The sequence below is a fragment of the Macrotis lagotis genome, chromosome X (assembly GCF_037893015.1).
Source record: "Macrotis lagotis isolate mMagLag1 chromosome X, bilby.v1.9.chrom.fasta, whole genome shotgun sequence".
In the NCBI taxonomy this organism is placed as follows: Eukaryota; Metazoa; Chordata; class Mammalia; order Peramelemorphia; family Peramelidae; genus Macrotis; species Macrotis lagotis.
Window position 1 is genome coordinate 136,573,531 of NC_133666.1, and position 11,855 is coordinate 136,585,385.

At 37.2% G+C, this 11,855-nt stretch overlaps 1 long non-coding RNA gene across 2 annotated transcripts in view; it reads right to left on the reverse strand.

Annotated features, from left to right (window-relative positions):
- LOC141500802 (uncharacterized) overlaps positions 1–4,555 on the reverse strand; it is a 108,354-nt gene extending 103,799 nt beyond the window's left edge. For both annotated transcript variants that reach the window (XR_012472044.1, XR_012472045.1), the window contains exon 1: positions 4,411–4,555. This is a non-coding gene — a long non-coding RNA (uncharacterized LOC141500802). The remainder of the gene's footprint in view (positions 1–4,410) is intronic.
- Positions 4,556–11,855: the final 7,300 nt, after the last annotated feature.

Below are 11,855 nucleotides of genomic sequence, written 5' to 3' on the forward strand. Positions count from 1 at the left end.
CATTCCCTAGGGCAGTGTGCTATTCTACAGCACCAGACTTCTTTTATTCACTTCCCAAGAACTCCTTTTAATAGATTGGAAGCTGTAAAGGATCTTTTAAAGGTCTCTAATTTAGAAGTTCTTAACCATTTTTTGTATCATAGACCCCTCTTGGGAGTCTGGTGAAGCCTAGGGATGCCTTCTCAGGATAAAGTGATTGATTTTTTTTAAACAAATTGTTAAAGACAATGCTAAATTTTCTTTTCAGTTAATGAAAGTAAATTTTTTTCCCATTCAAGTTCACAGATACCCTAAAGTCTATCTACAGACCTCTTGAATGGTTCATTTAACCCCAGTTAATAACATATTTTATTTCAATATCTTCATTTTACATGTAAGGAAATTGAGGCTAATAGAGGTTAAGTAAGGTTAAAAAGGTTAAAAAGTGGCTGAGGGAGGATTTGAATTTGGGTCCTCATGCCAAATCCTTCAATGCAGAGAAAGTGGTTATGGGAGTGAGATCTGTTGGAGACAAACTCTGTAAAGCTTTTGTTTGCATTGTTAAAGGAATCTTCTTTCTTCCTTCTTCATCTAATTTAGGCCACTCCTGAGGGCCTGACCTTCAACCTGATTTAGCTGCATGGTCTTCAGCAAGAGCACCCAGGGCGTAGCAGGCTCTGGAAACACCCAAGACTACTCCAAAGAGACCACTCCCCAAAAGGCTAAATCTCCAATGTCGGACTTGGGTTACTCTCAGGTCACCAGCCCTCTGGGAGAATTTAAGGAGATTGAGGAAGAGTCATGCTGTCTTTTACCTCCCAGCCTCCTGCTGAACCCTGATCAGCTGGCCTGACCAATTCAATCCGCAATCCACTCCATCTTCTCTTGAAACTCTTTTTTAACTTTTCTATTACTTTCTTTTTTTTTTAGTTTTTTTTGCAAGGCAAATGGGGTTAAGTGGCTTTCCCAAGGCCACACAGCTAGGTAATTATTAAGTGTCTGAGGCTGGATTTGAACCCAGATACTCCTGACTCTAGGGCCAGTGTTCTATCCACTGTGCCACCTAGCCACCCCTATTACTTTCTTAATATGTTGTTACTTCTTTTAATAAATCTCTATCTTCTTTCCAAAAGCTGCATTCCCAAGTCTGAGTTGTGATTCATCGAGGGGTAGAACCAAACCAAAGAAACAAATCACTGACTACACCTGGGCACTATACCTTTGAAAAAACTCTGCCCCCAACCCCTTCTTTCCCTGAGAACTCCCATTAATACATACTATTGCTTGTCTTTCCCATCAGAGTATTCTGGACAATTTAAATTCCTGGAATTAATCTTCAGTGCTCAGTGAGCATCACCATCACTCTCCAACACTCAACTTCCACAAATCCATAATCCAATTTTATGGGGAAAATATATTCATTCATTCATTCATTTATCACTTGATCCAGTCAGTCAGTTAAAAAAAAACATTTATTAGGCCCCTACTACACTACACATGTGTGTACATAGCTATTTGCGTGTTGTTTCCCCATTGCAACATTAGCTCCTTGAAGATAGAGATGATGGGTTTTGCCTTTTTTTGTATCACTAGAACTTAGCATAGTACACACAGGATCTTCAAACAAAGGTTAGACTTTTTGTTGGGTATGTTGTTCAGTGGAGATCATTCTTTTGCAAGATGGGGTTGAATTGGTTAGCCTCTGAGGTCCCTTCTACTTCTATATATCATACATACATACATACATACATATTATCTTTTGTATCAGTTCTATAGTCACTCAAAACCCTCATTATCATATACCAATCAGGCCCCCAAAGTGTTACCAATGAGGGCTGAATTGTTTTTCCACCTGTCCTTCAATGCCAACTGGAGCTTCCATTCTTAGCAATACCCTAACCCTAACTTCTGTAGTAGTAATCCTCTGCTGTCTCTAGCAGTTATTCTAGTTGGATCAGTAGTAGTTACCAGTTCTTCAATACTTTAGCTATGTTATCTCCTTTTTATTGTTAGACATTGTCTTAAGTGTTTCTCGAACTAGAGCAGCAGATATTTGATTTGAGTACAGGGATGATCACTGTAGCTCTTTCTGTGTCCTATATGAAAGAATCAAGCAAAGGCATTTAATGTTTGCCAGACACCTTGCTAAGCTGTGAAAATAGGAACAGTAGCCTCTGCCACTGAGGAGGTTACATTCCAACGGGAGAGACAAATATATGTATCCTTGACTGATTCAGAGTGAATGGACATGGTAATTGTTTATATTTTGACGAGAAACCCTGAGTCTACCCCTCACAGATTGATTTTTTTTTTTGACTAGGTAAAAGAGTCATTCTCTTTCTCATTCTTTACCTAGCCTTAATCACCGAATGGGCATTGCCTCAATCAAACTGGACCTATTAAAGATACTAGCTTAAAAAGATCTCCCATTGCATCCAGGATCCTCTATTCATCCTAATCCATATCTGATCACTGTACCCAGATGACTCCAGAGGCTAAAGAGATATATACAAAGATATATACAGAGATATATATGGGAAGATAAGGTACTCAAATATTTATTGGTGATAGATATTTAAATACTTAGAACAATTATTAGCTACAGATACTATTTGTCTGATGTTATATTTGTTCTTATGTATCTTTCATACATAGCTTCCTTGTCTCCATTAATAAAACTTTATAAGTTCCTCAAAATCAGGAGCTATGTCTTCACCCTGATTTTATTGCAATTCCTACACAATGTGTGTTTCCTAAAGGTAGAACAATCACATAAGCAAATGACCTCAGGAAAGAAGAGGTACCTGCAATCCACACCTGTAGGTCCAGCATAGTCCTTATCCACAGGTTCTCTGAAGTCCTTCTAAAACAATTAAGCATTCAAACCTTTTCATAGAAAGAATCAATGGAAACAGTCTACCATTTTGGAGTCTGTGTGTTTAAATTTTGATTCTACCTCTTAGCCAAGATTTAACCTCTTTGAGTCTCAATTTCTTCATCTATAAAATCAGGAGGCTAGATTACATCTGATATCCCTTGATTCTTTGAACCCCACAATTTAACACTCAATTATATTCTACTTGGTTTCTTTCTTTAATTTCTCCCACTAAAGTTCTCAAGAGTTTGGTCCTCTCTGTAAATCTCAGAGCATCAAGCACATGGCTAATAAGCACTGTAAGTACTGAACAAATTTTATTCAATTCAGCAAACATTTGTCAAAGACCTACTATGTACAAGGTACTGGGGCACACACAAAGACAAAAATTAAAGTAAATACATGTATCATTTTTAGTAGCCTGGTTTAGGAAAACCAGGTAGACAGGACAATGGGTTGGGAGTCTGGAGAGATTTTAATTCATACCACAGTCCTGACTCTTAGCCATTGTGTGACATCAAGCAAGAATCTTAATCTCTGAGCCTCAGTTTCCTCATCTGAAGAATGAGAAATAATACTTGTAATATCTTCTGAGAAGAATTATTATGAGAGAAGTCTTTTTCAAACTTTTCTTTTGTAGTATATATGTTTTTCAGTCATGTTCAACTCTTTGTGACCCCATTTCTGGACTTTTTTGGCAAAGATAATGGAGTGATTTGTCATTTCCTTATCTAGCTCATTTGACAGATAAAGAAACTGAGGCAAAGACGGTGACATGACTTGCCCAGGATCATACAATTTAATATATAAGTATTAGAAATAAAAGGTGGTCACCTAGTCCAACCCTATGCTCTTCTAATTTCACAGATAAGGAGCATGAGGTCCAATAAGAAATGACTTCTCCAAGGACATACAAGCTATATTTGAACCTAGATCCACTGATTTCAAATCTAGAGCTCTTCCTCTGAATCCCACTGCCTTCCTTTTAAGTCAACTAGTACTAAAGAGGTCAGGGTCAAAGCTTCTATCTGTGTGTGGTCCAATAGCCACATAACCCTCACCCTAAACAACCATTTTGTAAATATAAGTCTAGCCTTGATTCTGCCACTAATTAGCTGTGTGCCTTTGGGCCTTTTACTTCTCTGAAACTTCACTTCCTGGTTAGGGGAATCAGAGTGACTCATTGCAACTTTCCCTCTCTACTGGAAAAACAACTTAAAAACAAGAGTCCTCCTCAATATAGGTCCTGGAATACCTTGGTAAACAGAGGCTGGGCTGTTAACCTTGAAGTAGTTTTTATGGATGGACTTTACAATCCCTTCAAGGTCTTTAAGATTCTTTCTTTTGGTTTAAAGCTATTTCCTGGTTGATTCTCAGGTGTAGTTTGGACCCTAGTAACTCTTCCTCCCAAATCTACTAAACTCATTTAACCTGCATCCTTTCTTCCAAATAGAATGGCAAGAAAATTCTCCTATAAGACCATGCAGGGAAGGAGGTAAAGAAGGTCACCTAATATGATCATATCATCTGAGGGGACACAACAACACCATACTCACCTCCAAACTCTTCCATCAGCTTGTCTGATGTGTCCTTCCATGGAACTTGCAGTGTTTTTCAAGATACTTGTTAAAATACAACTGAAAAGGGGTCTTCCATAAACACTTCAGGAATTAGCCAAATCCATTAACTAGTAAACTGTTCAAGGTCATAGAGAAGATAGTATACAGATTGGGGATTTTTTTTCTTTTAAATATCAGGGTAGGGCAGGAAGTGGTAATTTAAGGCCCTAGACAGAAGGCTGTGTGTGTGTGTGTGTGTGTGTGTGTGTGTGTGTGTGTGTGTGTGTACACTTTATATTATATTGTATTATGTTATATGTGTATATATCATATATAATTATATATACATACACACACACACACACACACACACATATATATATATATATATATATATATATATATATATATATATATATATATATAAACTTTAAGTATATATACTATTCTTTTAGCCAAAACAATTGAATGAGTTTATACCTGTGGGTTGACTCATCTCATTAATACCTTTCATATTACAAATAATGAATCATTAGCCTGGGGAAGTCTGGACAGCTGAGTAGTTTGGGATAGTAATTTATTTCCACATCTAATTTATTCAGTACCTACTATGTGTAAGATATTTTGCTAGAGAATACAAAGACAACTAAAATATAATTTCTGTCTTCAAGAAGCTTACATACTACAATGAGCAATAGTCTAAGGAATATATGAGCTTCTTCCTTTAACTAAAGGCAAAGTCAAGGACATATTCACTGTTGGCCTTACTTTATACTCTACCTCTCCTCTTTTCTGTCCCAGATCTTACTCCCTTAGAGTCAATTTCATCTCCCATGGGGACAATTGTATAATTTGAGCAATTTATTATAGTCACTGTATAAAGGCTGAAGGCAAAAGGCATTCCTTAACATCTTCCTTTTAGATCCCAGGTAGTCCCTAAGCATCATTATTGAAAGTATTGCTTAATTATTCTATTGCATTTTTATTAGTTTTCATTTGATATTTAGATCATCTGAGATCTCTGTGATCTCTCTGCCACTAGTAGTGCAGAGGTAGGTATGTGGCAGTTAGACGGTGAAGTAGATAGAACACTGGACTTGGAATCAGGAAGACTCATCTTCATGAGTTCAAACCTAGCTTTAGATTAGTTATGTGGCCTTGGACAAGTCATTTAACCCTGTTTGTCTCAGTTTCCTCATCTATAAAATGAGCTAAAGAAGGAATTCTCTTCTGAGAAAACCCCGAATAGGATCTTGAAGAGTCAGACACAGTTGAAATGAGTTCATAACTAGTGCAAAAGTCAAATTGACTGACTACTCATCCTATGACGTTTCTGATCATGTTTTTCTTGAAAATCCTCCTGGGGGGCGGCTAGGTGGTGCAAGGGGGTGGCTATGTGGTGCAGTGAATAGAGCACCAGCCTTGGAGTCAGGAGTACCTGGGTTCAAATCCGACCTCAGACACTTAATAATTGCCTAGCCGTGTGGCCTTGGGCAAGCCACTTAACCCCCATTGCCTTGAAAAATCTAAAAAAAGAAAAGAAAAGAAAAGGAAAGAAAAGAAAAGAAAATCCTCCTGAAAGGATTCAACCAATATCCTGGAAATCTTTTCCCTCTTCATTCTACATTACATACCAATGAAGCATACTCAGGGTGTTCATCTGTACTATCAATTAATAAATGTTTATTAAGCATTTACTATAAACCAGGTGCAATACCAAGTGTTAGAATTACAAAAAAAAAGGCAAGCAAAACAAGTTCCCTGTTCATTGTCTAATGAGGGAAGACAACTTGCAAGCAACTATGTGCAAACAAGATATTGACAAAATGAATTGGAAACAATCAATAGACAAAAACTACTATTAATTTGCTGGTAGTGCATTTTGTTTTCCTTTTTGCTTTTGGTACTCTTAACTTGTATAAATTAAATAAGATAGATAGAGAATGGATCTGTGATTTCACTGATATAGGAACTCCCAAAAAAAGAAACTCTAAGGTAAAGTGATAAAAATGTATAAGCTTATGCAAATCAGGTTGATCTGAAGTCTATCATAAATATTTAGATGTAAAATTTATTATTTGGATTCTGAGTTTTTTGGTTTTTTGATTTTTTGCAAGGCAATGGGGTTAAGTGGCTTGCCCAAGGCCACACGGCTAGGTAATTATTAAGTGTCTGAGGATGGATTTGAGCTCAGGTACTCCTGACACCAGGGCCACTGCACCACCTAGCTGCCCCTATTATTTGGATTCTGAAGAAATATAAAAGTTATCTGCTCCAATTCTGTCATTACATAGATAAGGAAACTAAAGACTAGTGGAAGTTACTTGCTCAAGGTCACACAACTAAGAAAAAATGGAACTCAGGTCTTCTGACTCCTTCAGTTTATACACAGTTTCTGGCATCACACCTAGCAAATAAAACATATGTCCCTGAAGTTGAGGATTACCTTTAAGAGCAATGGAGAGATAACATGGTGGGTGTGAGTTGGTAGCAACATATTAAAGACAAGGTATTATTCAAGAAAAAAAATGATAATTCAGATAAAAAAATAGACATTAGGTTTTCTCAAATCTATTCATCTTCATTTTTTCTTTTTTGTTTATTTCTTCATTGGCTTTATTGAACTTTGAAACAGGAATGTTAAAGTCTTTTATAATTATCATAGTTAAAAAGAAAAAAAGATGGATTGTGAGAGGCAGGGATTACCAGTGAACAACTGCACACTCCACTGATATTTTCTTTGTAACAATAACAACTGCTACTGGGCCCAGGGTGCTGTGGCAATCACTTTCTTCCTTTCCTATAATACCCCTCTTAGCTCCCAATCCTCACATATGCTAGACTGGGTTCAGTCCTGGGGAAAGTTAACTCTAAAGAAAGAAGGATCTCATTTTTTTTCTCAAATTCTTTTTGTCTATTTGCATTACTATCCCGGTTCCCCAATAAGGATCACTTAAATCTTAAGTTTGGTTCAGAATCACTTAAATTTTAGGTTTGGCTCAAACCTCTCCAAAATGAGAATATAGGAAGAAATTCCATATAAAATATAAATCAGGTTAAGTCAGATATAGATCAGCTATTTATTTCCTACACACACACACACAAAATATTTTCCTAAGACTCATAAATACACAATTAACAAAGACTTAAGTAAGGAATAGGAACTTATAATTATTGATATTTTCTCCTTGGAGTTTAAGACTTAAACATCAAAACACAGAATAGTTTGCAGGACATGTGATTAGGCATTTCACCTATTACTTTATATTATTTTCCTCTAGATTTATATCATCTATCAAATTTTGTCAGGGTTTGGACTCATCCTCCTGATAGTAGTGATCTTTTTTCTTTTAGTTTCATTTTTTCCATTTACATGTAAAGACAGTTTTTACCATTAATTTTTTTTAGGTTTTTGCAAGGCAAATGGGGTTAAATGGCTTGCCCAAGGCCACACAGCTAGGTAATTATTAAGTGTCTGAGACCGGATTTGAACCCAGGTACTCCTGACTCCAGGGCCGGTGCTTTATCCACTGTGACACCTAGCTGCCCCAACATGAATTTTTTTCAAATAAAATTTTGAATTCCATTTTTTTCTTTATTCTTTCCTCCTCTCCCTCTTCCCTGAGAGGTTAAGCAATTTGATATGTTATATGTATGCAATCATGAAAAACATTTCTATATTAGTCATGTTGTATAAGAAAAAAAGAACAAAAGAAAAAACTATTAAAAAATAAAATAAACATAGTAATTCATCTGCATTCAGACTCTATCAGATCCTTTTCTGGATGTGAATAGCATTTTCTCATGAGCATTTTGGAAGTGTCTTAGATCATTGTATTGTGAGATGAGCTAAATCAATCATGGCTGATCATCACACAATGTTGCTGTTACTGTGTACAATATTCTCCTGGTTCTGCTCATTTCACTCAACATCGGTTCATATATACCTTCCAGGTTTTTCTGAAATCTGCTTACTGATCAGTATTTATAGCACAAAAGTATTCCATTACCAAAAGCAAAAATGAAAAAAAATGCACTAGCGAGGTGGCGTAGTGGATAAAGCAGCGGCCCTGGAGTCAGGAGTACCTGGGTTCAAATCCGGTCTCAGACACTTAATAATTACCTAGCTGTGTGGCCTTGGGCAGGCCACTTAACCCCATTTGCCTTGCAAAAATCTAAAAAAAAATGCACTACCAAAATACCTAAAGTATTCCAATTCATGGGCATCCCCTCAATTTCTAGTTCTTTGTAGTGTAGGAGTGGCTGGGGGCTTCAACTGAAGTGTTACCAGTATCACTGAAAAACCCAATAACTCCCAAGATAGCTACTCTTGAAATATCCACCTCAGGATGTCTGTTCTATCAACTGTGATTAGGAAAAGAAATACAAAACAGAAGAGGCTTGCCAAGGCCATGCTCAGGAGGAGTGACCAGAAAAGGCTCAAAGCATTCTAACTTGCTAACTAAATGGGGGGGGGGGGGGGGGGGAGAAAGGAGGGAAATCTGCTTCTTTTTAAACTGATGCAGTACTCCCAAAGGACCACCCAGAATTTGCTGCATCATTACAAACTACCAATTACTTCAGCATTGAGCCATAGGTATCCACATAAATTGCCATGGGTGCTCTGCAGACCTCCATTGCATAACTGTAGCAGTTTCATCTCTGAACATGCTCCATGGGATGCTTTCCAATAACCCTACTACCTCTAAACACCAAGAGAAGTAGAAGACCCCAGCAAGTTGAATGGACCCCCTTGAGGTCAGTGAAATCACCAGTCCAGCAGAGAATAATGAATACTCCAAAACAAAGGTTTTTAATTTTAATAAATATATTTCAAATGACTCTGCACCTTTGAAAATGCCACCAGATTTCCAGATCATGGAACACTATTGAGGAGTTCGGTTGTAGCAAGTGGGGTGGAAGGGAAGGGAGATTACTGTAGCAACAAAAGATAATTGAAGATGGGAAAGAACAAAGATAAGTACTACTTACTTTACCATTTTGCCAACTTCTGTATTAACTATAGACTCAATACCTATCTTTGCAGGTGCATAAAGAGAACTAACAGGTCAGTTATGGCAAAAATCCATTTCAGAGAAAATAGCTGGCCTTGAAAGCAAGAGACAAGATTTGTCATCATGGCCCTACCACTATTTCTGAATGTGATTTGGATTCATTGCTCTGGTCTCTGGACTTCAATTTCCTCATCTGAGAAATGAAGAAGTTGGTCCTGAGGTTCCCTCTGGAAGCTTGCCTGCCCAGTTGGACGATTCTTTATTTAGCAGAAGTCATCTCCAGAAGCCTCCCCACCACTTCCCTCTCCTCCTTTCCCTTCCTCTGGGCACATTGAATCCCAACCTCAGAACAATAAACTGGAGCAGCCCCAAGGACCAGGCCTGGCAAAATAGTTTTGATTCTGAAACTCCCTTTCACTCTCTCTTTTTCCTTGCAGAAACCTCTCCTAGTCCTAATTTCACACATGCTTCCCCATCAGCAGAAATACAAAAGGAAAACAAAAATTAAAATCCAGAGATAACGCACACATAAAGATTTATATAAATATAAATATACACTAAAAGATATAAATACATACAATATATAGAGATGGGGCAGCTAGGTAGAGCAGTGGCTAGAGCACTGGTCCTGGAGTCAGGAGGACCTGAGTTCAAATACAGCCCCAGACACTCAATAATTACCTAGCTGTGTGACCTTGGGCAAGCCACTTAACTCCATTGCCTTGCAAAAACCAAATAAATACATTGCCTTACAATATATAGAGACAAATATAGACATTTATAGACACAGAGACATAGTTATTGAAATTTACATTTACAAACACAACCAAAAATATAGATATATATACACAGAGGGATGCCTGTTTCATATAGATACACATATGGTGTTCAAAAAGAAGAGTAAAAATTAAAGCAGCATGCTTGGGAATGGGTCATAATAATAACTAATGTTTATATTCTGCCTAAAGGTTTTACAAAATACTTCCCTCATAACTCTGTAAGTTACAAGAATTATTAACAACCCATCTTATAGAGGAGGAAATCTTATAGATTGGAAGTCAGGAACTCAGGTCACAAAGTTTTCAGTGTTTGCATTTGAATCCAGACCTCTGAACAAGTACAGGGCTCATCACTACACTATAACTGCCTCTCTGAAATTAGGGGTGTCAGATATGTAGGGATTCATTTCTTCCCTAGTAACTTCTCTTCCATCTTCTACTGCATAAATCCCTTTTCAGGGAAGCCTTCCACATAGTTCCTGGTCTCATTCCTTGACCAAATCTAAGATCTTCCTTTGTAGGTTCTCCTTGGCCATAGTAGCCTTCTCCTGTGTGACATTTGAAGGGAGCTGTGTTACAGGAACTAATCATTCCACTGCTTACGTTATCCCTGAAACATGCGTAATGCTTTAAAGGAATGATCAGAGCAGTGGATAGAACACCGGCCCTGGAGTCAAAAGGACCTGAATTCAAATCCGATCTCAGACACATAGTTACCTAGCTATGTGACCTTGGGCAAGTCACTTAACCCCATTGCCTAAAATTAAAAAAAAATAAAAATAAAGGAGTGATCATCCCATTTGACAGATGAAGATACTGATGCCCAGAGGGTCAATGAATGAAAATTATTAGACCTTTAGTATGTGTTAAGAACTGTGCTAAGCTCTGATACTACAAATAGAAAATTAAGGCAGTCTTTGCTCTCAAAGAGTTATTCTGATTGAAGGACACAACATGGATGGGGTGGGGGGGGGAGCAGATTAAGGGCAAGAAGAAAGACCTAGGATCTCATGAGCACGGCAGAACAGAGTCAAAATAAAAAAAAAAGAAATCATGAGGGACAGGACTTCAGAAAAGCATGGAAAGACTTACATGAATTGATGCTGAATGATATGAGCAGAACCAGAAGAACCGTGTAGACATTAACAGCAACATTGTGTGATGATCAGGTTTGATGGACTTGCTTTCAGTAGTACAATAATCAAAGACAATTCTAAAGGACAAGTGATAGAAAATACCATCCACATTCAGGGAAGAAACTATGGAGTCTGAATTCAGACCAAAGCTTACTATTTACAATTTTTAAAATTTGTTTTATGTATTGTGATTTTCCCCCTCATAGTTTTTCCCTTTTTGATTTGATTCTTCTTTTACAACATAATTAATATATATATATATATATATGTTCAACTTAGTTATATATGTATAATCTATGTTAGATTACTTTCTATTAGGGGGATGGGGAAAGGGAAGGGAAGGAGAAAAATGTGGAACTTACAAAAAAATGATTGTTGAAAATATCTTTGCATACAGTTGGAAAAATAAATAAATACAATATTAAGAAGAAAAAAAAGAAAAGCAGAGAGTAAGGCATGGCTATCACTCCTGCTTAAAAGACCTGTCCTCCGCTTTCCTGTTTGGGCCGGTG